This window comes from Sus scrofa, chromosome 4 (assembly GCF_054392235.1).
Source record: "Sus scrofa isolate SSC_HxYL_T2T_F1_AM1 chromosome 4, Sscrofa_HxYL_maternal_Yorkshire_Landrace_v2.0, whole genome shotgun sequence".
NCBI classification, from domain to species: Eukaryota; Metazoa; Chordata; class Mammalia; order Artiodactyla; family Suidae; genus Sus; species Sus scrofa.
Window position 1 is genome coordinate 113,532,341 of NC_139386.1, and position 21,495 is coordinate 113,553,835.

A 21,495-nucleotide genomic window follows, 5' to 3' on the forward strand; every position below is an offset into this window, starting at 1 on the left:
ACAGCCTCCCAGACTGGGCTGATCGTGGACTATTCTAGGCACCTCCCTGTCAGGCCTTGTTAATGCCATCCCTTCCTGCTGAAATGCCCTTTTCACTTTCCCACCAATTCAACTTGCTCATCTCCTAAATCTCAGTTCAGCGTAAACCCCTAAGAGAAGCTTTCTCTGAAACCGCCGGTCAGAATTAGCTAAGGCGGCCTCTTCTGCTCCCCCGGGGCTGGAAAGGGAGACGATCTGGATCAAAGGCATGAATTCAAGTCCCAGCCCCGCTCTCCTTGGCATCAAGCCTGGTACGGGCTCTTGACCTTGGTTTTCTTTTCTGCAAAATGGGCAAGATGGTGACACTTTCCTCCCAGGGTGTGAAGATGAAAAGAGATGCAGTCTGTGAAAATGCTTTATGAATGATTAAGTAGACATCAACCTAAGAGACGACATGGTAGTCTTATTAGTTGCTTCTTTGTCTCTTGGATTTGATGGGAAGTCCCAGGTCTTGTCTCTGTGTCCCTGGCACCAAGTGCCACAGGTACTCACTGCTTGTTTGATGAATGAATAAATGAATGAGGTAGAGGACGAATGCTTCAGGTTAGCTGGCTGGGCTTGTGATTTCTTTCCGCAGGGTCTCAGGGGCCTATGCGGCCAACCCGTCACCCCAGGCAGAGAAAGAGTGAAGGGCAGTGTGGGAGGTGGCAGGAAAGTGTGTGCCAACCTCAAAGGCCAGTGTGTTTTAATTAGTGTAATTAATGATGGCACCAACTGGCTCATTACCTGATGGAATTAATGGGGATCATTTGTCTCCCTAAAGCAGCTTTCCAAATGGTGGAGGCTGTCGGGGAGACAGGGAGACAGCACGCGTTCTCCGCCCTGGGGAAGGATTCCGCCAGAGTCTGTCAGCTCCTAGAAGTCTCCTTCCTCTTTGCCCCTCCCCTCCCCATCCCCGCCCCCGCCCAGGGGTTTTGCCGCCATCTCAGAGCCCAGCTTCCTTTTATTTCAGTATAAACCATTGATATCTAAGCACAAGTATGTGCCAGGATTTAAGACAAAGCAGCTGTGGGACCTATCTCTCTCTCTTTCTTAAATCTCCCCTTTGCTCCCTCACTATCAGACCAAGGCTACACTGGCCCCGGCTTCAGCTGGGTTGGTCACATGCCTAGGGCTCTCCAGCAGTGCTCTGGGACTAACCTGAAAAGTCTGTTGCTGCTCGGGCCGGCTCAGGGTAAGCTGGAGGCAAAGCAATTAGGCTCAGTGACATGAGGTCCTACTCAGAGATGCATGGGTTCTCCCTTCCCCTCCAACATGGATGCCTCAGTTCCACGCATGTCTCCCTGTCGGCTGTAAAGAATTACCTTCTGCAGCCAGAATCTACTGGGAGCAGAATCAGAGCTCAGGGACCCAGCTCCTTCCAGAGAAGCCCAGGGGGCGCATTCTGGGCAAAAGAAAATACTGCCTGGAATCCTTCCCCTCTGGAGCTCACAGCTGCATGCAGCCGCTCCCCAGGAGACACTGAAGCTCTTAACCTCTTCCAGGGAATGTGATGGGCAGATAGGAGCAGGCAAAGTCCTATAAATCACCTACCAGAGTATGCAGCTGGCCCTGAGAGTTTCAAGCAACAAAGGGGTGGGCCACCCAGGAAGGAATGCCTACCACAGAGCTCAGCTCCAAAGCTGTGGTCCTCAAATCATGGGATAGATTAATTTGGCACTTGCCAGGTCACATTTATAGCACGAAACATTGTCCATAGGAGGGGTCTCGGTGGCTACCTTTTGGACTTTGAGAGTGTATGTGTCGACTGACATATGAATGTGCTTTGCACAACATAAATGTCTGCTTTCTCAATACTGCCCTCATCTGTCTGTGTCATGGGTGCCTCTGTGCAGAGGGGCTGCCTGGTGCTGGAAAAGTGTTTGCATGTGTGGGGACTACATAGCTTTCTGTGTTGGTGACTCTTTGTCTTGTTGTGAGTCTGTGTGTGTGGCTTTCTCTGTGTGTGAGTGACCAACACAGGTAGCTAGGACAAGACATCTGATGAGTCAAGAATAACATCCCCGCTTTCCTTTGGCTGCATTTTCAAGTTCAGGAGATCAGGCACTGATTCAATTCATCCACCAAGGGCTTACACCTCCTATGGAGTGTAGTAACATACTGTAGTAACATAGTAACATCCACTGTGGAGTATCCGCTAATCCTAGTGCCATCATTCTGGAGTCCTGGTCTATCCCAGCGGTGGTAGTGTGGCAGCAGAGGTAACCAGGGAGTACGTTGTGCGTATGTGTACAAGGGGGTTGGGAAGGGTATGCCGTGGTGCTTATTAGAGCAGAAGTTGTCCCTGTGGACCATTTCATGCATGAGCTGCAGAGAGCCTGGGGCCTGTAAGGTCCAGAGCAGTTCCAGGAGAAATCAGAGGCACAGGGTGTGTGTGTCTGTGTCTGTGTGTCTGTGTGTGACAATGATAAGGGCCAACCCATTGCCCAACTCCAAGGCCACCACTTGCTGTGTCTTCCCTGGAGTTCCAGGAGGCATGGATGATGCCCTTGGATTTGTGCAATCCTGGCATCTCAACAGGCCCAGCTCCATTCCTGAGCCAGTATTGCTACCCCAACCCCTTCCTTGCTGCAGCTCTTTGAGCAGAGGCTGGGGCAGGAGAGGCCCAGACGCATTCCCAACGGCTGGGCTCCTCAGGGCATGGAAGCACAGCCAGACAGCCAGTCTTCTTCCCTTGGAAGGTTGCAGTGACTTGTAAGAAAAAGTCTATTGCTGCTTAATGGCAAAAGAAATCAGATGGAAAGGAGGGGGAAAAAGGCACCAAAACAATTTTGTAACTGATTTTTACTTTGCAAAGGTCAGTGGTGAAAACTTGCTTCCTTGCGAACAAAAAGCAGGCGCTAGTCCTCGGCAGCCTTCTCTTGATCAGTGGGGCATTCATTATCTTATAAAGTGGTGTGGAGGCATCAGGGCCAAGGTAGAGGGCGCTGGAGGGAGGAGCACCTGCCATCAGCTCCAGGCTTCCTGAGGGCAGCCTGGAGGCTGAGCCCCTGCTGCCCCAACCTGCCTCTGTCCCAGCTCTCCCACTTCCCCTTCAGAGCCAAAGGCCACGCACCCCTCACTTTCAGGGGCACAGCTCCATGGGTAGCTGTCCTTGCTTCCTGCTGTGAGTTTGAGAGCATCCTTCCTTGAGTAGCCTGGGCCACTGTAGTCAGGCCACCTACCTCAGTTTCCCGAAGCACAGACCACTGCTGAGTAGAGAATAAGTGGCACAGGTAGCCCCCAGGAAGGGCTGGAATCCCAGGGGAGAGAAATAGAGCATTTCACTATTGGTCAGTGGAGCCACTGGCTTACTGTCTTCTTTCTGTCTGACATAGAGGTGGAGCTAAAGGAGGGAGAAGCCGGGGGCGGGGGTAGCGGTGACCTTCATCCTGAATTCTGTGCACACGCTTGGCATGCACGTGGACCATCTGGTAAACCCTGCGCACCTTCAAGGATGTACAGCTCAGGCATCCTCAGCCAGCTTTAGCCATAGGGCACAGTGCAGACGGTCCACAGGCTGGGGGTGCAAGGGGCAGGAAAGGGGCACAAGTGACACTATCAGAGAATGGAGGAAGCTGTTAACATGTCAGTCCAATTATGGTAATGTGCTGGGGTAATTGGCCCTCCAAGGGCGCAGGGGATGCTCACAAGTACAGTAATTGCAGGTTCAGTTTGCTCTGCATTCTTTATGCTGCTTTGGTGACTAATTATTAGTATTTAGCAAGTGGATATTGTCATCTTCAAAGCAGGTGCAGCTGTGGCTCAGGCTCTGGAGCTGGGGCCAGCTAAAGGTCAGCTTCTGCTTGGGGATAATTAATTTGTCTTTTATGGATCTGAAATGTGCTCCGAGCTGGCCTCTTCTTTTTTGCTTCCAAACAAACAAACAAACCAAAGGGAAGAGGAATATAGTTTATGGTTATTTCAAGTGCCCTTTACATTAAAAGGCCAGAATTGACATATGGGGTGAACGACTGGAGGGGATCAGGTACCTCTATCCTCTCCAGAGGAGCCAGAAATTGATCCCCTAGGCAAACTCCACATGTATAGGGAAGCTGAATGGTCTGGGTGACAATCAACAGGTATTTGCTGTCTATTAGCTCTGATATCACCTTCATTTGTTTATCATCTCTTATGTATTGAACACTGAGACACTCTCTTCTTAAAAGGATTAATGTTTTGGAATTCCAAAAGGAAAAAGAATAACACCAGTGAATAGCTGTTGAGCACGTACGGTGTGTCAGATACTCATTTTACTCTTGCATGTAAAATACTTTGTTTAATCCTCACAAGAGCCCTAGGAAATAGGTGCTATTATTATCATCACCATCTTACAGTTGAGAAAGTGCGGCTCAGAGAACTTAAGTACGTTACTCCAAGCTAAGTATCATCTGACACCTAATCCCTGGGCCATCAGAGACCCAACAAAGCCCCTTTACCCAGTGGGGTGCTAGGCTTAGTTCTCTGGCCTTCACAAGAGTAGCCCTCACTAACTTTGCTTTATGGAGGATCAAGAGCCCAGGCATTTTAACCTATATCAGCAGAGCCTTTTGGTATACCTCGGGAAGGATGAGGTTTGGTTAAATGTTATCCTTTGAGCATCACGCTTGGTAGAATTCTATCAGAAACAAAATAAAAACCAGTGTAGCTGGAGATGGAGTGGAGTGGAGGAGTCTCCTCCACCACCCTGGCCCACAGAGCCCTTTCTCACCTTCAGCTGCCTCCCGGCCCACTGGGGCACTGGCTCAATTAGATCCCCACTCATTTTCACGGACAGTCTTGAACTGCCCTCCAGTCATGTCTATTTGTCTTTCCCGCAAGGATCCAAATGCATTGAAGTCAGGAGACTGGTCTCACGTGCTTTTGTGCCTCCTAAGTCACTTGGCTTTGAGTAACCATCCTGTGCCCAGGTACTCACAATTCCTGACTGAATCAAGTTGGGAGGCAGGGGTGGACGAGGCTCCTGTGACAGTTCGGCGGGCAAAGGAAGAGCCTTCATTTTTCACACTGGCTGGGCAGATAGAGGTAATTTAGGGTATGTATGACCCTCTCATAAGCAAACATTCTGAACTCGGGAAAGTGTTTTAGATACCTTGGGAGGCTTCTTAGGTTTCACTTGCCTTGCGAAACAGAATTCCTATCATATCATCCTAAGAAGAGGCTGGCAAGGTGAAAGAAGCATATGGGAGGGACTTGCAGAAGATAGGGCGAGGTAGTTTAGGAGTTCAGGTTTGTGTCCAGGGTTTGCTGCTGTGGCAGGGCAACACAATTTTGCTCTGTGGTTTTGCTGCAGCCTACATATTGATGCAGCCAAATGAATTTCCCTCTTTGCAACCTGACCTCCTTCTTACTGTGAAATGATCTCATTTCAAGGCTAACCACAAGAGGTTTGGCTGGGCATCCGGCATGCCGTGTGCCTGGCATTTGCAAATCTTCATGTAAAGTGCAAAGTTCTTTTTTTTTTTCAAAGACAGTAAATAAATCCTATCCAGAGAAATCTTGGAAAGGTCTGTTCCTAGCCATGAAATGAAAAGAAAAGCTATCTCTCTCCCCACCCTCACAACCATTATCTGCTGCTCTTCTCGAATGTTAAGGCTTAAGTCGCTTTTAATTTTAGATCAGGAACAATCTGATTTGGGGCCAAGGTCTTTTTTCACTGTCCTTCAAAATGTATTCAGCTGTGGTGTTTTTCCAGTTCCAGCCTGCTCTGTTTCAGTTTCTTGAGTTCCAAAAGCTGAAACCTCACCAAGAGTTCAACCTATAGCCAGGCTACAAGGATGCAGGGGGACTATACTCTGTAAAAATTATCTCCCTCCTGCCTGCAACAGGAAGCCCAGCGATTATGAGAAGGGGGTGGGGGGTTCATTATCTGCCCGGGTTTTAGGGGATGTTCATCACCTCCTTGACAAAATGTAGCCATGTCCACGCGGCCACCCAGGAAAAGGACCAGCCATTAGGAGAGTCCCCAGATGCTCAGGTCACTACTTTCCACGTCCTCTCAGCCTAAGCTTTGTGTCTCTCCTTCCGCAATCCCTGTTACCACCAGAGAAAAGAGCAGGCCCCCTTGCAAACTAGCCAGTTCCCTGGCCCGTGCCATCTTGCTCCCAGTCACTGGGACCACGAGGCATGCAGTGGACACATTCCTTCCAAGCACTGCAGAGGGGCCAGGCATGGGACGGGGGTAGATCCTGATACTTGGACTTCACATACGTTGTGTTGGCAGAAACCAAGTTGTGAAACCCTAGCTCTGTCTCCCGGGATGTTATGCCTCCAGCCTGAAACTCCATCCAGGACAAGATGTGTGGACATGATAGGAGGTGAGACCTCTCATGAGATAATAGGTGAGACACACAAAACCTCGTCTCCCCAGGCTGACTCTACTTCCTGCAGACATCAACATTCAACCTACCTGGCAAGACATCGAGCCTCTGATTTGGTCCCTTCAGGGTTTTACCCACCTCAGTGGGTAGATCTGATTCTAGACTTTGATCCATTCCGCCCTCCCCCATCTGCAGCTATGAGGCCAGATCCTCAAATATGACAGTGGAAGGCTCCTGTTCTACAGCATGACCAGGGCACTGTCTTGGCCTCTCACACTAGACGGGGTCTTCTTGACAACAGAGTTCTCTCGGGGAAAGATTCCATGAAAGTTGGGGAAAAACCTACTGACATTATTGTGGGAATCCCGATACGCCCCATCAGCATGTCCCTTCTCCAGGCCTCTGACAAGGGGAATGTGTTGGGGTGGGAGGAGAGGAAGAGAGAGTTAACAGGGAGAGGATGGAAGTGGGAAAAGCTTAACTGGAAGCCATCAGGGGGGCCCTCGGGATCCCAGGCTCTGCAAAGGCTAGGAAAGTGACAAAATATTAATATTTTTCACTTCCCTCAGCCACATTCTTTCTTGGGAACATCTGACAAGGTTGTGGGGAACAAGCGTATCCATCAAGCAGCCAGACAGGCTGGTAAGGTGCTAAGGAGAGCAGCCGAACAGCTGATGGGAGAGCCTTCTCTCATAGCAGAAGCTCATCTTGCCCCCATCCCTGCCTGGTGCTATACTCGCTGCCTAAAGAGGGGAGAATCTGTCTCTAGAAAGAGAGGAAGGTCTCTGGTTTGCATTAATGAAATGCCTTGAACCCAGCCTGAATGCTGGTTGGGAAGGGGGGAATGGGCAGAATGAGATTGCAGGGGCAGGAGACTTGGTTTCCTAAAAATCTGACCATATTTGGGGCTGAGTCAATGCAATTGAGTCTTTGGAGGAACCTCAGTAACTTTCCCTGTTTCAAAGAGGTGATTTAGGATTCAAGCCACAGGGGATCCCTGCTCTAGTCCTTAGTCCAGCCCTCTCCTCTGGAGACATTGTTGGGAGTGAAACAAGGTGAGAGTTTTCAGTCCTGATCTTCATTTGAACTGACATGTCATCTCACATATGCCCCTTCCTCTTTTCCCTCATCAAACTTCATTAGACTCAACATGAAGTAGTGGGAAGGGCACCAGGACAAAAAGGATGTGGGGAGTTGTGTCCATTCTAGCCCCCAACAGCTGACTCAAGGCAAGATGCTCTTCTCCACTGACTAGATTTATGCCTCCGTTGCATGGTTCTGTGCCTTGTAAGACTCTGTGCCTAAATCTTGATTCTGGGCTCAGCTTTCATCAATGGGCTTACCTTCCAAAAATAACTTCTCTTTGGCACTTTGGTTAGGACATCTTAGTAGCTAGTGTGACTTTAGAGTTCTTCCATGGGCCACAGAATTTTATCCTGAGATTTGCCCTCATGCATCTTTGGGTTTGACTTTCCTCCTATGCCTTCGCACCCCCCTTCCTTTCTTCTTGGATATGAGCTTCTAAGTTCCCTAAGATACTCTTTACATTCTCTACCTTTTGATTTTCCAAAGGAAGATGTTTCTCCCATGCTTTCAACAAACATGTACTGTGTGCCTTTTATACAATAGGTCATGTAATAGTTATTTTTGCAATAGTGCCGTGTAAGAAAATCCACCATGTGCCAGTGGCTATCCACAAGAAGCATTTGTTTCTCTTGCTTCAAGAGCTACAGGTTGGCTAGGAAAGCTCTTCTTTAGGGTTCAAAGTTGGATTCAGGTCTGCTTCATAGGCCCTTATTCCAGCTCTCAGGAAGAGAAACAACAGCTATGTAAGAAAGCTCTTCTCCTGGCAGGGAGAAGTAGCCCCAAGAAATCAAGCCAAACCACTTGAGAACATTTAAAGCCTCTGGTCAGACAGAGTGTACTTTATTTCCAATAACAGACCATTAGCCAAAGTGAGTCATGGGCCAAGTTGAAAATTAGTGAGGTAGGGAAGAATACTCCCCTCACAGTTACGCTGTGGCAGGTGCAGGAAAAGAAGGAATAATTGTAAGAAAGCAGTACAATAAAATACAGGATGATTTCTGCTTCCATAAAGCCCCCAGTCTAATTTGTGAGACAGATATTAAACATGCAAACAAGAAAATTAATATATAATAAGCTGGAGTAAGGTTATAAAGAAAATGAATAATTAGAGGGCCCTACTTTTTGAGTGGGTGGTCTGTTGAAGCTGAGGTATGAGGATGAAGAAGAGTCCTGTATGCAGACAGAGGGCAAAGAGCTTTCCAGCCAGTAGGAGTGGCCTGTGCAAAGGCCCTGAGGAAGCCACCACCTGGTGTGGCTGAAGAACAGGAATAAGATCCAGTGCGGCTAGTGGAATAGGGAGGAGAAAGTAGTGTGAGCAAAGACCGAAGATGCCTGCCGGGACCTGATTCTGCAGGGCCCTGGCTTGTGACTGCTCCCCCCCACATCTGCCAACTCCTGCCTCCACATTTATCCAATGCTGCTAAAGAAAACAGCAACACCTCCTCCTTGAAGCCTCCTTAGGTTGATCAATGTGGTGAAATCCCTTTACACTGCACTGACCAAAACAAAAACAACACTGGGACTTCCCTACTATTATCCATGAGGATGTGGGTTCAACCCTTGACCTTGCTCAGTGGGTGAAGGATCCAGCGTTGCTGTGAGCTGTTGTGTAGTTCACAGACATGGCTTGGATCTGGCATTTCTGTGGCTGTGGTGTAGTCCAGCAGCTGTAGCCCAAATCGACCCCTAGCCTGGGAACTTCCATATGCCACGGGAGTAGTTATAAAAAGAATAAAAAAACAAAAAACACAAGACAAAAACCCTCCAGTCTGCATGTTCAAGTCTGGGTAACTGGTGGACATCTCCTTCTTAGAACAAATGACAATGGACTGAGTCTCCTGGGAGAATCTCTCCTGGGGAGGGAGAGCCAGGCCTGACAAGGTTAAAAGAAGGTATATTTCTGGAGTTCCCACTGTGGTGCAATGTAGTTGGCAGTATCTCTGCAGCACCAGGATGCAAGTTCAATCCCTGCCCTTGCTCAGTGGGTCAAGGATCCAGCATTGCCACAGCTGTGGCTTAGGTCAAAACTGCAGCTTGGATCTGATCCCTGGCCTGGGAACTCCATATGCTGCAGGGCAGCCAAAAAAATTAAAAATTAAAAGCAAATTTTTAAAAAAGAAAGTACATTTCTTTTTTCTTTTTGTCTTTTTAGTGCCGTACCCGCAGCATATGGAAGTTCCCAGGCTAGGGGTCAAATCTGAGCTACAGCTGCCAGCCTATACTATAGCCACAACAACACAGATCCAAGCCACATCTGTGACCTATACCACAGCTTGGGGCAATGCCGGATCCTTCACCCACTGAGCAAGCCCAGGGATTGAACCTGCAACCTCATGGATACTAGTCAGGTTCGTTACCGCTGAGCCACCAGGGGAGCTCTGAAGGTACATTCCTGAATCTGGCTTTTTAGCTAGCCCTCAAATCTGCCCCTGGCACAAGGGAAATTTTTGGAGTGATGGAGAAATTCTATATCTTAATCAGGGCGGCGTCACACAGGTTTGTCATTTGTCAAAACTCACTGAGCTACATACTTAAAATGGTTACATTCGATTGTCTGTAAATTATACCTCAATAAGTAGATTTTAAAGGTAAAAAATAAAACAAAACAAAAAGGAAATAATATACAGGAATCAAAACAAAGTAAAACTCTGATCCTGGCTTAGCTCCATGTTTTCCAGCAGAGATGGCAGGAAATAAAAAAGAAAAAGCTTTCAATGCACTCTATGATTCTAGAGCACAAACAACTTTCTCTGCTTTGGGGCTTTTTAATAGAAGCACAAAAGGGGAAGGGAGCCAGTCTCCCACCTTGTCACAGGGCCACTTTAAGGCCTTGAGGACTCAAGTTGGCGGTCACAGCTGGGTGGGGGTTGGGAGGACTGCAGCGGGTTGGTGGTCCTGTCTGGTAGAGGTTACAGGACCTACCAGAGGAGAAGAGATCCCCCAGCAGAAGGGACAGTGACATTCAGCAGAATGGAGATGGGCATGGTGGCAAACGTGTGTCTTGGCCCAGAGGAGCCCAGGAGAAATGGCAGCATCTGTGGCAGTGTGGTCCAATAGAAAGACAACGCCAGCCACAGGTGTGAACCGCGGAGATAACTTTCAATTTTCTAGTGGCCACATTTAAAAAACTAAAACAAAACAGCCATGAGAAAACAACCCAGGTGAAATTAATCTAGAATTAATTTACAATGTAGTTGTAGTTCCTCTAATTCAATATCTCCAAAATATGAGCATTTCAACATGTAATGAGTACAAAAAAGGTATCACTGAGATACTTTGCATTTTGTGTACTAAGTCTCTGAAATCCAATGTGTATTTTGTTCTCAGTGTACCTCAGTGGAAACGGACTGTATTTCAAGTCCCCAGTAGCCACTTTTGGAAGGCACTGGTCTAGGGGATCAGCAGTGCCTGGGTGACCAAAGTAATTGTGAGTGTGTGAGCCTCTCCCCAGCCCACTCCACTCGAGAAAGCCAACGACTCAATGTTCCATCGTATACATAGATATATGTATCTGTATACCACACCTTCTTCATCCATTCATCTGTCGATGGACATTTAGTTTGCTTCTATGTCTTGGCCGTTGTAAACAGTGCCGTAAATAATGTATGCAACACTGGGGTGTGTGTATCTTTTTAAATTAGGGTTTTCTCTGCATATATTTGTCCAGGAGTGAAAGTGCAGGATCATATGCTAGCTCTATTTTTAGGTTTTTAAGAAACCTCCGCACTGTTCTCCAAGGTTGCTGTACCAATTTACATTCCCAACAGTGTAAGGGGGTTCCCTTTGCTCCACACCCTCTCCAGCATTTATTGTTTGTAGATTTTCTGATGATGGCTATTCTGGCTGGTATGAGGTGACACCACACTGTGGTTTTGACTTGCATTTCTCTAATAATTAGCAATGTTGAGCATCTTTTCACATCCTTGTTGCCATCTGAATGTCTTCTTTGGAAAAATGTGTATTCAGGTCTTTTGTCCCTTTTTCCATTGGGTTGTTGGGTTTTGTTTTGTTATTTAGCTATTTGTATATTTTAGCGATTAAGCATAGAGTTAAAAACACATTTAAGCTTATACTAGACTGACCTTGAGAGATACAAGCCCGTGGGTCTCAGTGCTCTCTCTTTCCAGCCACAGAGCAGATCTCTCAGGCTCACTAGGGGACCTCGGGTGGGTGAGGGATGGATTCGGAGTCTGGGATTGGTAGATGCAAACTATTAAATACAGAATGGATAAACAACAAAGTCCTACTGTATAGCACTGGGAACTATATTCAGTAATACCTTGTGAATAAACCATCATGGAAAAGAATATGAAAAAAATGTACATGTATGTATAACTGGATCACTTTGCTGTACAGTAGAACACTCTTTCAATATATACATTTTTAAAAAACAACAAAAACAAGTTGTATCTTGGGAGTTCTCTCATGTTTCAGTAGGTTAAGGATCTGGCATTGTCACTGCAGCAGTTTGTTTTGTTGCTGTGGCACCAGTTCGATCCCTGGCTCAGGGACTTCTGTATGCTGTGGGTGTGGCTTTGGGCTTTGTGACCTTTGGGCTCCTATTTACATGTGTTTAAAATTGCATCTATCTGGGGACTTCTTTTTCATTCAAGCCACCTGTCATTCTTTCTTATTCCTTTTGTTTATTCCTCCCATTCTAACCCAACTAACAGAGTAGACTATTTTAAATCTTACTTCTGTTATTTGTACTATTTTAAAAAATGAGTGTACTGAATCATTATTTCTAACTTCATGTCCCCTCCCAGCTCCTCTTAGCCCCGCCCCTTTTTACCTTGGCCAGAACCAAGTTTCACCTGGTGGAGAATGACTGGCAAAACCAGAAAGCAGCATTTCACAGCAGCTTAGAGGGGATCAAAACAGTCAGAGCTTAGCACTTACTCTCTATGAAATGAGTTATATCTACAGAGCTTAGAACAATGCCTGACGCACAGTAAGTGCTCAAAAGCATTGGCTGCTAACTACTAGGAATACCTTAGCAACTGAGCAATTCTGTTCAACAGGTATTTCTTGGGTACCCACTCGGTGCCAGGCATAGTGCTTGGGAACAAAAGGCAACAAAATAGATCCCTACCCTCAGAGGCATGACATCCTAGTTGGGAATACGGACTGTGAACAGTGAACATCACAGAGAAGCAGCTTGCACAGACCATTAGAGGCTGGTGAGTGCTGTGAATAAAAAGACTGAGTGGGGCCGGTTAAGGGGATGGAGCGTACAGGGCATGGGCAGGGGAGGTCTTATGCAGGGGCCACACTAGTCAGTCCCCACTGAGAAGGCATGGTCTGAGCCAAGGCTAACGGAGTAGAACAGCCAATAGAAAGGCCTTAAAACTGGGGTGTCTGGTAGGTCGGAGGGAGAGCAAGTCAGCTGGTGTGGGTGGAACACAAAGGGTAAGGATGGAAGTAATGAGCAATGGAATAAGAAATCAGGAATTCCCATAGTGGCTCAGTGGTTAACGAATCCAACTAGGAACCATGAGGTTGCGGGTTCGATCACTGGCCTCGCTCAGTGGGTTGAGGATCTGGCGTTGCTGTGAGCTGTGGTGTAGGTCACAGACAAGGCTCTGATCCCCTTTTGCTGTCGCTGTGGTGTAGGCCGGGGGCTTGACTGGACCCCTAGCCTGGGAACCTCCATATGCAAGGGTGCGGCCCTAAAAAGACAAAAGAAAGAAAGAGAGAGAGAGGAAGGAAGGAAGGAAGGAAGGAAGGAAGGAAGGAAGAAGGGAAGAAAGAAAGAAAGAAAGAAAGAAAGAAAGAAAGGAAGAAACGGAAATCAGAACTAACAAAGGGAGAAGGGGGCCTTTCAGGTGATGTAGGACTTCCCTTCCCAAGCTGAATGCGAGCCACTCCAGGGCTAGGGCTGAGGGGTGACAGGAATACATTTCTGTCTAAATAGACCTCGTTGGCTGTCTTCTAGAAAACGGAGGCCAGGGTAGGAGCAAGGGGACCAATGAGGAGGCTACTGCAGTAATCCAGGCAAGGGATGATGGTGGTTTGGACCAGGGGCTAGTAGTGGAGTGGCCAGAAGTGGTGCCACATACAGACCTGGGCATCACCTCACCAGGTCTCTGTGTCCCGGCTCTGACTGTCACTGCCCAGCAGGCACACAGGCTATTTCCCACTTTTCGTACCCTCCCGAGAAATCATTTATTAGTCATTTACTTGGCATCTAAAGCAAGTTTGTGGTGTGGCTTCAAGGAAGCCATTGAGAGAACTTCATGGTTGTATTCAAATTATCAGCAAATTTCAAGCAAATTTATCTGTAATGGAAATGCTAATGGAGCAAGTGGAAACCAGAGAAAGGAGAGTCACAGGTTTTCCGTGGAACAACAGTGGTAGGAGAGGGAGGAGGGAGGGTGTGGGCGGAGGGGAGGGGGAGAGAGGACGGGAAAGGAGAGAGAGAAGAGGGAGGAAGCGTCAGACTGGAGAACAAGATTCATGTAAGCACTTCCTCAACCCGATAGAGGATTAATCTGCCTGAGAAATGCCTTAAGTCAGAAATTCGAGTGAACCCAGCCTGGAATTGTGAAGCTGAGAAATAAGGAGTCAGGGTGAGCTGAAAGAAAGTTTTTACTCAAGCCTAAGGGAAATAATAAGGTGAGGTTAAAATATATAGTTACACGTTAATAGAGGTAATGCACTGTACTAAGCTTACCAGTACGTTTTGAAGTACTAGTTCAAAGTTTAAAAGTTTACTTTTTAAGACACTCTTACCGTTTAATGTTATTATTAAGCTTTTTTCAAAAAGGAGCTTTATTGGCGTTCCCGCCGTGGCACAGTGGAAATGAATCCGACTAGGAACCATGAGGTTGCGGGTTCGATCCCTGGCCTCGCTCAGTGGGTTAAGGATCCAGCATTGCCATGAGCTGTGGTGTAGGTCGCAGACACGGCTCTGATCTGGCGTTGCTGTGGCTCTGGCGTAGGCCAGCAGCTACAGCTCTGATTAGACCCCTAGCCTGGGAACCTCCATATGCCGCAGGTGAGCCCTCAGAAGACAAAAGACAAAAAAAAAAAAAACCACAAAACAAAACAAAACAACAACAACAACAAAGGAGCTTTATTTTAGGGGAGAAGGAAAAAAAAAGCATAATCGTAGTATAGTAAAAGAACACTTGGCATCAGATTTCTGGGTTAAAACTCCTTTCTGTCATTAATTATTTGCGTGACCTCAGACAAGTCATTTCAGCTCCCCGAGCCTCAGTTTTCTCTTCTGTGAAATGAGAATACAGGATTACAATCTTCTCTCGATCTAAAAGTGTGTGCATTTTTCTTAAAAAAATATGTCCTTCAGAAACAGTTTCACAGACATGGAGAAGAGATTTGTGGTTGCCAAGGGGGAAGGAGTGGGCTGGACTTGGATTTGGGGGTTAGTAGATGCAAACGCTTACATTTAGAGTGGATAAGCAATGAGCTTCTACTGTATAGCACAAGGAACTACATCCAATCACTTGTGATAGAACATGATGGACGATAATATGAGAAAAAGAATATATATATATGAATGACTGAGTCACTTTGCTATACTGTAGAAATTCACGGAATACTGTAAATCAATTAGAATTTTAAAAAATAAATTAAAAAGATGGGAGTTCCTGTCGTGGCTCAGCAGAAATGAATCTGACTAGTATCCACGAGGACGCAGGTTAGATCCCTGACCTCGCTTAGTGGGTTAAGGATCTGGCATTGCCATGAGCCGTGGTGTAGGTCACAGACGTGGCTCAGATCTGGCATTGTTGGGGATATGGGCTGGCAGCTGTAGCTCTGCTTAGACCCCTAGGCTGGGAACCTCCATATGCTGCAGGTGCAGCCCTAAAAAGACAATAATAATAAATTAAAAAGAGAAAGAAACTTTTTAAAAGTGTTCTATTTATTTATTTATGGCCCCATCTGCAGCATGTGGAAGTTCCCAGACCAGGGATCAAACCTGTGCCATAGCAGTGACAATGTTGGATCCTTAACCTGCTGTGCCACAAGGGAACTCCAAATTGTGTGTACTTTTAATTGAGTGGAAAATGCATTAATTTTCCCCTCAGTTAACACCCCTAATGGGCTGCATTACAGTGTGAAAGCCAAGGTCAAAGTCTTAAGCAAGCCATCCCTCATCTTCAGTTGTAGATCCTGACTGTGGTCAAACAGAGGGTCTCTTAAGAACTGGCTTTGCAAATTGAACCCAACCAGAGGGATGAAGAGTCCAGCACACATCCTGGCTTCCTTTCACCACTCAGATGAGCCTGGCTTTGGCCATTCCCTAGAAGGGTACCCATCTCTCATTTACATATTCAATAACTTTGTGAGATCCTATCCTAAGACACCATGGAGAGGTCTCACCATGTCTCCAAGTTTTAATTGCACATTTCAAATCTCATATCTCTCGATTGTCAACTGTCGCTAAAAGAGCACACATGGGTGCCAAGCCGTGTGCTGGGTGACGGGACCAGCTTGGTGAGACTTACTGTCTCCTAGGGAAAGCAGACATTCACAGCTATGAATAATTTATTACAGGTTTCTGAGCATGCGAAGTGCTGCCAAAAGAAATACAGGAACTACAGAAGCATTTTGTGAGGAGCTTATTTTAGTCCCCTAGGGTGAAGAAATGATACTCAAGTTGACCCCTCAAGGATGAGCTGCAATTAGGTGACGAGAGAGAGCAGTACTCTGGTCTGAGGGAACAGATGCGACGGAAGGGAACACGTGTCCTCTTTTGGACTTTCCTCCCATCCTGCCACCGTGTTTACCTGAGATTCCAGCTCTGATTTAAAGAGATAATGACACTCACTCATTTGTTCCCTCATTCACTCTAAGCTATTATGATTCTGTTATATGCTGGGAACTAGCAATGAAGAAGCAGATGCTCTCCTGCCAAAGATCTGCTCTAATGGAACTTGAATCATCTGGTAGAGAAAGCAGACACGTGTGAAAGTAAAATACAATGTTGATAAACATGGAAAAGAAGATATGGGGAGTGGCAGTTCTGGGGGTAGAGGGTACAGCGCTGCATAGGAAGTGGTCAGAGAAGGCTTTAGCGAAGAGGCCTAAAAGAGTAGAGGGGGTAAATCTTATAATCCAGGGAAAAGCATTCCTTGTAGATGGAACAGCAACTGCAAAGGCCTTGAGGTAAGCGTGTGCCCAGCAGACCTGAGGAAAAGCAAGGAGGCCAGAGCAGCCAGAACTCAATGCACAAGTAAGAGGATGAGACCAGAGAGGCCATAAGGTCAGGGTTTGTAAGGCCTTAGAGGCCACTGTGAGGACTCAGGCTTTTTCCCAAGTGAGGACTTTGGCTGGAGAGTGACCCCCGCCCCCCGCCTCCAATTTTATCCATACAATAAAGAACTTGGACAGTCCTAAAGATTATGTGACACATTGCAATTTTACAAATACAAATAATTATGAATTTTCCACTTTCCTCCTATAGTAAAAAAATTAAGAATAAAATAAAATAAAATAAACCCATTTTAGAAGGATCATTCTGACTGCTGCTGAGAATAGACTTTAGGGGCTAGTACAACACAGACTCAGGGAGACCACTAAGAGACTGGTAGCTTGGACCAGGACAGAGGGACTGAGGTCTTGAGAAGTGTTGGATTCGGATGTAGATCATAGCCAATAAGATTTGAGGATGGGAGTTCCCATCGTGACTTAGTGGTAACAAACTAACTAGTATTATGAAGATGCAGGTTCCATCCCTGGCCTCGCTCAGTGGGTTAAGGATCTAGCGTTGTCATGAGCTGTGATGTAGGTCGAAGATGCAGCTCGGATCTGGCTTCGCTGTGGCTGTGGTGTAGGCCAGTGGCTGCAGCTCCGATTCGACCTCAGCCGGGGAACTTCCGTATGCTACAGGTGCGATCCTGAAAAGCAGAAAAAGAAAGAAAAAAGATTTGATGATGGATTGGATGTGGGGTATGAAAGACAGAGGGAACAATGAAGACACCAAGGTGTTTGGCTTGAATATCTAGCAAAATGAAGCTGCCATTTACCCAGATGGTAGGAGGAGCTGCTTAGAGGGAGAAACCAGGAGTCTGGGGACAGTCTCCTTTAGACATCAGTGAGAGTTTAGGAAAAAGGTCTGGAAGGAGAGAAAAACAGTGCAGAAGTCAGATATTTAGAGCCAGAAGACTAGATGACATCACCTACGGAGTGGGGGTAGCCTGGAAAAGAGAGGGGTCCTGGCGCTTCCAACACTGAGGAAGACCCTGCAAACCCCTCAAAGGAAGATTGTAAAAGAAGCTATAACAAAGTTACCCTGAATGGGTCAACCTTCGGGCTTCACCCAACTCTTTCCACATTCCCCTGCTCCCCCAGCTTCCTCTACCTCTGTTGCCTAACATGTGGACACACACACACACACACACACACACACACACACACACACACACTCACTGATACTAAACACAATTTCCTGTCTCATTGCGTCCCATGCCTTCGAGAAGAGCTGGAAGAGCGTGCATGGCCTTCCCCAGCCGTGTGGCATGAGGGACAGGTTTGAACAAGGGTAGGAAATCCATCTCCCAGGAGGTCAGCCCCCTGCACTGCTGTTTTTGAATTCCTTTCCTGTCATTGATTCTGCTGATCACTGATAACACTGCTGTGCCCATGGGAGAATTACAAAGAGAAGACATTTCCTATGTACACTCGTAACAATGGGAACTTGAAAAATAGTGTTTGATTTTGAAAACCAGAAAAAACTATGGAAAGTTTATATCCAAAGATAGCATCATCTTATTCATGTCCTTGCCTCTGGGGACACCCGAGCCTTCCCAGGTGACCGACCATATTGCTATCTACTCTGTTCCTGAGATCTCAAGGAGTTGACAAGCAGGAGATCTCTGGTGGCCTTGACCATGTGCCATAGACCAGCCATTGACCATAGCCGTGGCCATCTTCACCTTCATGCAGTTCTTCCTGATCTTTCAGCTAAGATTCTTTTTCTGTGGGTTGAGGACAATTTCTCTTGCCTTATCCTTTTTTTTTTTTTTTTTTTTTTTTTTTGTCTTTTTGCCATTTCTTGGGCCGCTCCTGCATCATATGGAGGTTCCCAGGCTAGGGGGCTAATTGGAGCTGTAGCTGCCGACCTACACCAGAGCCACAGCAACTTGGGATCCGAGCCGCGTCTGTGACCTCCACCCCAGCTCATGGCAATGCCAGATCCCCAACCCACTGAGTGAGGCCAGGGATCGAAGCCTCAACCTCATGGTTCCTAGTTGGATTCGTTAACCACTGAGCCACGACGGGAACTCTGCCTTATCCTCTTATAAAAAGAATCTGTTGATTGGTGACTGGCCATTGTCATCTTCCTGCCTGGCAGGCTGGCCATCCACAGTGGGACATTATACAGGACATCACCCACTCTCCTGGGTCCTGGGGCCCTCAGGGTCCCAGCAGCACACATAGTGGGCAGGTTAAAGTGCTCCTGGCAGGCTTGTCCTCAGTGGTCTCATTTGCTGATACAGTGAGGATTACCCACGGCAACAGCAATGGGGCCATTCCTTGAGAAAGCTGGGGAGGATGGGAAGTGAGGGGTACCTATATCCCCTTCATGGAGAAGCCACAAACATCTGTGCCCCAGATGAACCCCAGAGGGAAAAAAGAAATTAATACAATTTATTATTAGATGAAAATCAGACACAGCAAAAAAAAAAAAAAAAAAAAAAAAGAGCCACGGCACCCAATTGCTAACAAAGGACTCCTTGTTCTGAGGTTCCATTAGAACCCCCATTTTTTATAACCACCTTACATCTATAAAGCAGAGGATTTGGGAAGCAGAGAACAGCTGACAGAGGTGTCAATAACCCAATTTGTGGCTCGTTAAAACGTTACACTTGTTTATTGGCATTTAACGAGACAAGACATTGATGTTAACACAGTAGGAGGGAAGCTGCCTGGACCAATAGCATCCCTTGCTGAAAATTAATTTAAATCTTCTTTTCTTTGTGCCAGAAATGGTAGAGGTAATTCATTTCCAGCGTGTTGAAGTGACATTGAAAATGAGCTAGGGTAATAGGGAAGAGTCATCAGCCGCTGAACAAAGTCCCAATTTAGTTTTCTTTTGGTGACTTCTCGTAAACGAGATGCCGTGAAATAATATGCTTTATGGCAGCAAAGAAAACAACAGGACCTATTTCATTTGGGGGATGGGGAGGGCTGCAGGGCTGGGAAAGGTAAGTTTCATGCACGGATTTTTTTGAAAACCCTGAGAACGGCTGTCGCCATCGCCCAGTTCACAGCCACTCTGGGCTAGTGGAAACTTAACGGTTTGTGTTTTGGACATGTTTGCTTGAAGTCCAGGGTCTTGGCAAGGCCAAGCTCTTTTATCAAAATTCAGTGAAATCAGTGTTCAGATCATTGATAAGATCCCTACTCCCTGCGCCGGTGTCTGCTGGAGACGAGGGCAGCATTCTTCACCTCTGTGGTTCCTGCGTCCCATTTAGCAGTCATGTGAGGACATGACCTGAAATTGCTATGCTATCCATTTTCCCCTCCTTGCTATATGTGCCTTTGTCTACTTTATCTTCTCAGCAAAAATATCGGACATGAGAATTGCAACTCACGAGGACACGACCACTAACGAGATGGGTGCGATCATTGGGTTCAGTGCAGACTTTCTTTCCCATCATTCTGGGCCCGTGTTCTACCAGGGAAGATGACGAGGGCACTCTGGAATGACCAGGTCCTCTTTCAGAAGGTTCCCTGTCGTCTCATCCATCCCCCAACTCCGAGGCAGAAGGTTCTGACCAGGCTGAGATGGGGAGGAAGAGACACGTGAGAGAGCTCCAAGGATCAGAACACGGTCTGACCCCTGGCTGGGTTTATGCAGGCTGGGCCATTAGCCCCTGTCTAGTCCCTTTAGCCCCTTTGCTCTGTGATGTTGCACTTCTTCCCAGAAAGGAGTGGAGTACATTTCCCCACCCCTTAACTTTGTGTTTGGCCATGTGGCAATGTGACAGCTCTGAGCCTAGGTTTTCAGAGGCACTGCATGCTTCAACTTACCTTCAGGCGCCTCTGCCATCTCCACTGGTCCAAGAAGGAGGATGAGGATATGTGTTGCGGAGCTGAATCCCAACTGCCAAGCCAAGTCTGCAGGCACCTCACATACCTAGGAGCTAAAGTGTTTACAATTGTATGCTGCTGAGTTTTGGAGAAGTCTGTTATACAGTGATAGCAAAGGATAATGCCTCATAAAACCAGAAAAGAAGAGTTCCCATAGGCTCCACCGGTTAGGAACCTGACTAGTATCCATGAGGATGAGGGTTCAATCCCTGGCCTTGCTCAGTGGGTTTAGGATCTTGTGCTGCCACAAACTGCGGTGTAGGCTGCAGATGCAGCTTGGATCTAGCATTGCTGTGGCTGTGGTGTAGGCCAGCGGTGCAGCTCTGATTCAACCCCTAGCCTGGGAACTTCCATATGCTGCAGATGTGGCCCTTCTTAACCCACTGAGCCACAAAAGGAACTCAGAATAATTTTTTTTAAGAAATAAATCAGTGGGAAACAATGCAGGGCTTGATTAGCAATGTCTGCCACAGGAGCTGCAGTCTAGTGTGGGTGTGCATACTATATTCTTGCCAGGGTAAATTATTCTTTCATTGCTGTTAGTTATTCCAAATCAATAGAAGGGAATTTTAGTGGTTGTGTGTTCCATGATTTCCCAAACTAGGGCCACTTCTCAGTCTAATTCAGAAAAAAAAAAAAAAAAAAAAAAACCTCAGCTTCACATGGAGACACCCTGGTAGGATGTTGTCCACCCCCCTCCAGAGTCCTAGTACCATCTGTCCCATCCTCGCACTATCTCAAAAGAAACAACCCTCTCTTTCTATTAGGGACCCATTCTAAACAATAGTTTTGGAACCTCCCTTAGAACTCCTCATGACATTCATGATAGGAGCAGGCTTTCAGGTGAACACTTTAGGACCCAAGGGCCAGGGGCAGAGGAGATTCCTTGCTTAGGGGCACCAGCTGCCCAGGCTGCCTCCTTCCACGCCATCCAACAACTGGCAAAGCTGAGAGCTCAGGCCAGTGTCCCCACTGGTCCTGGGGAGGTGACAGATCTCTGTCAGAGCCT

General features: G+C 47.0%; 1 protein-coding gene across 1 annotated transcript in view; it reads left to right on the top strand.

The window, feature by feature from the left end:
• The window catches only part of KCND3 (potassium voltage-gated channel subfamily D member 3), a 376,917-nt gene that overhangs the window by 104,297 nt on the left and 251,125 nt on the right, over positions 1-21,495 (top strand). The window lies entirely within an intron of this gene.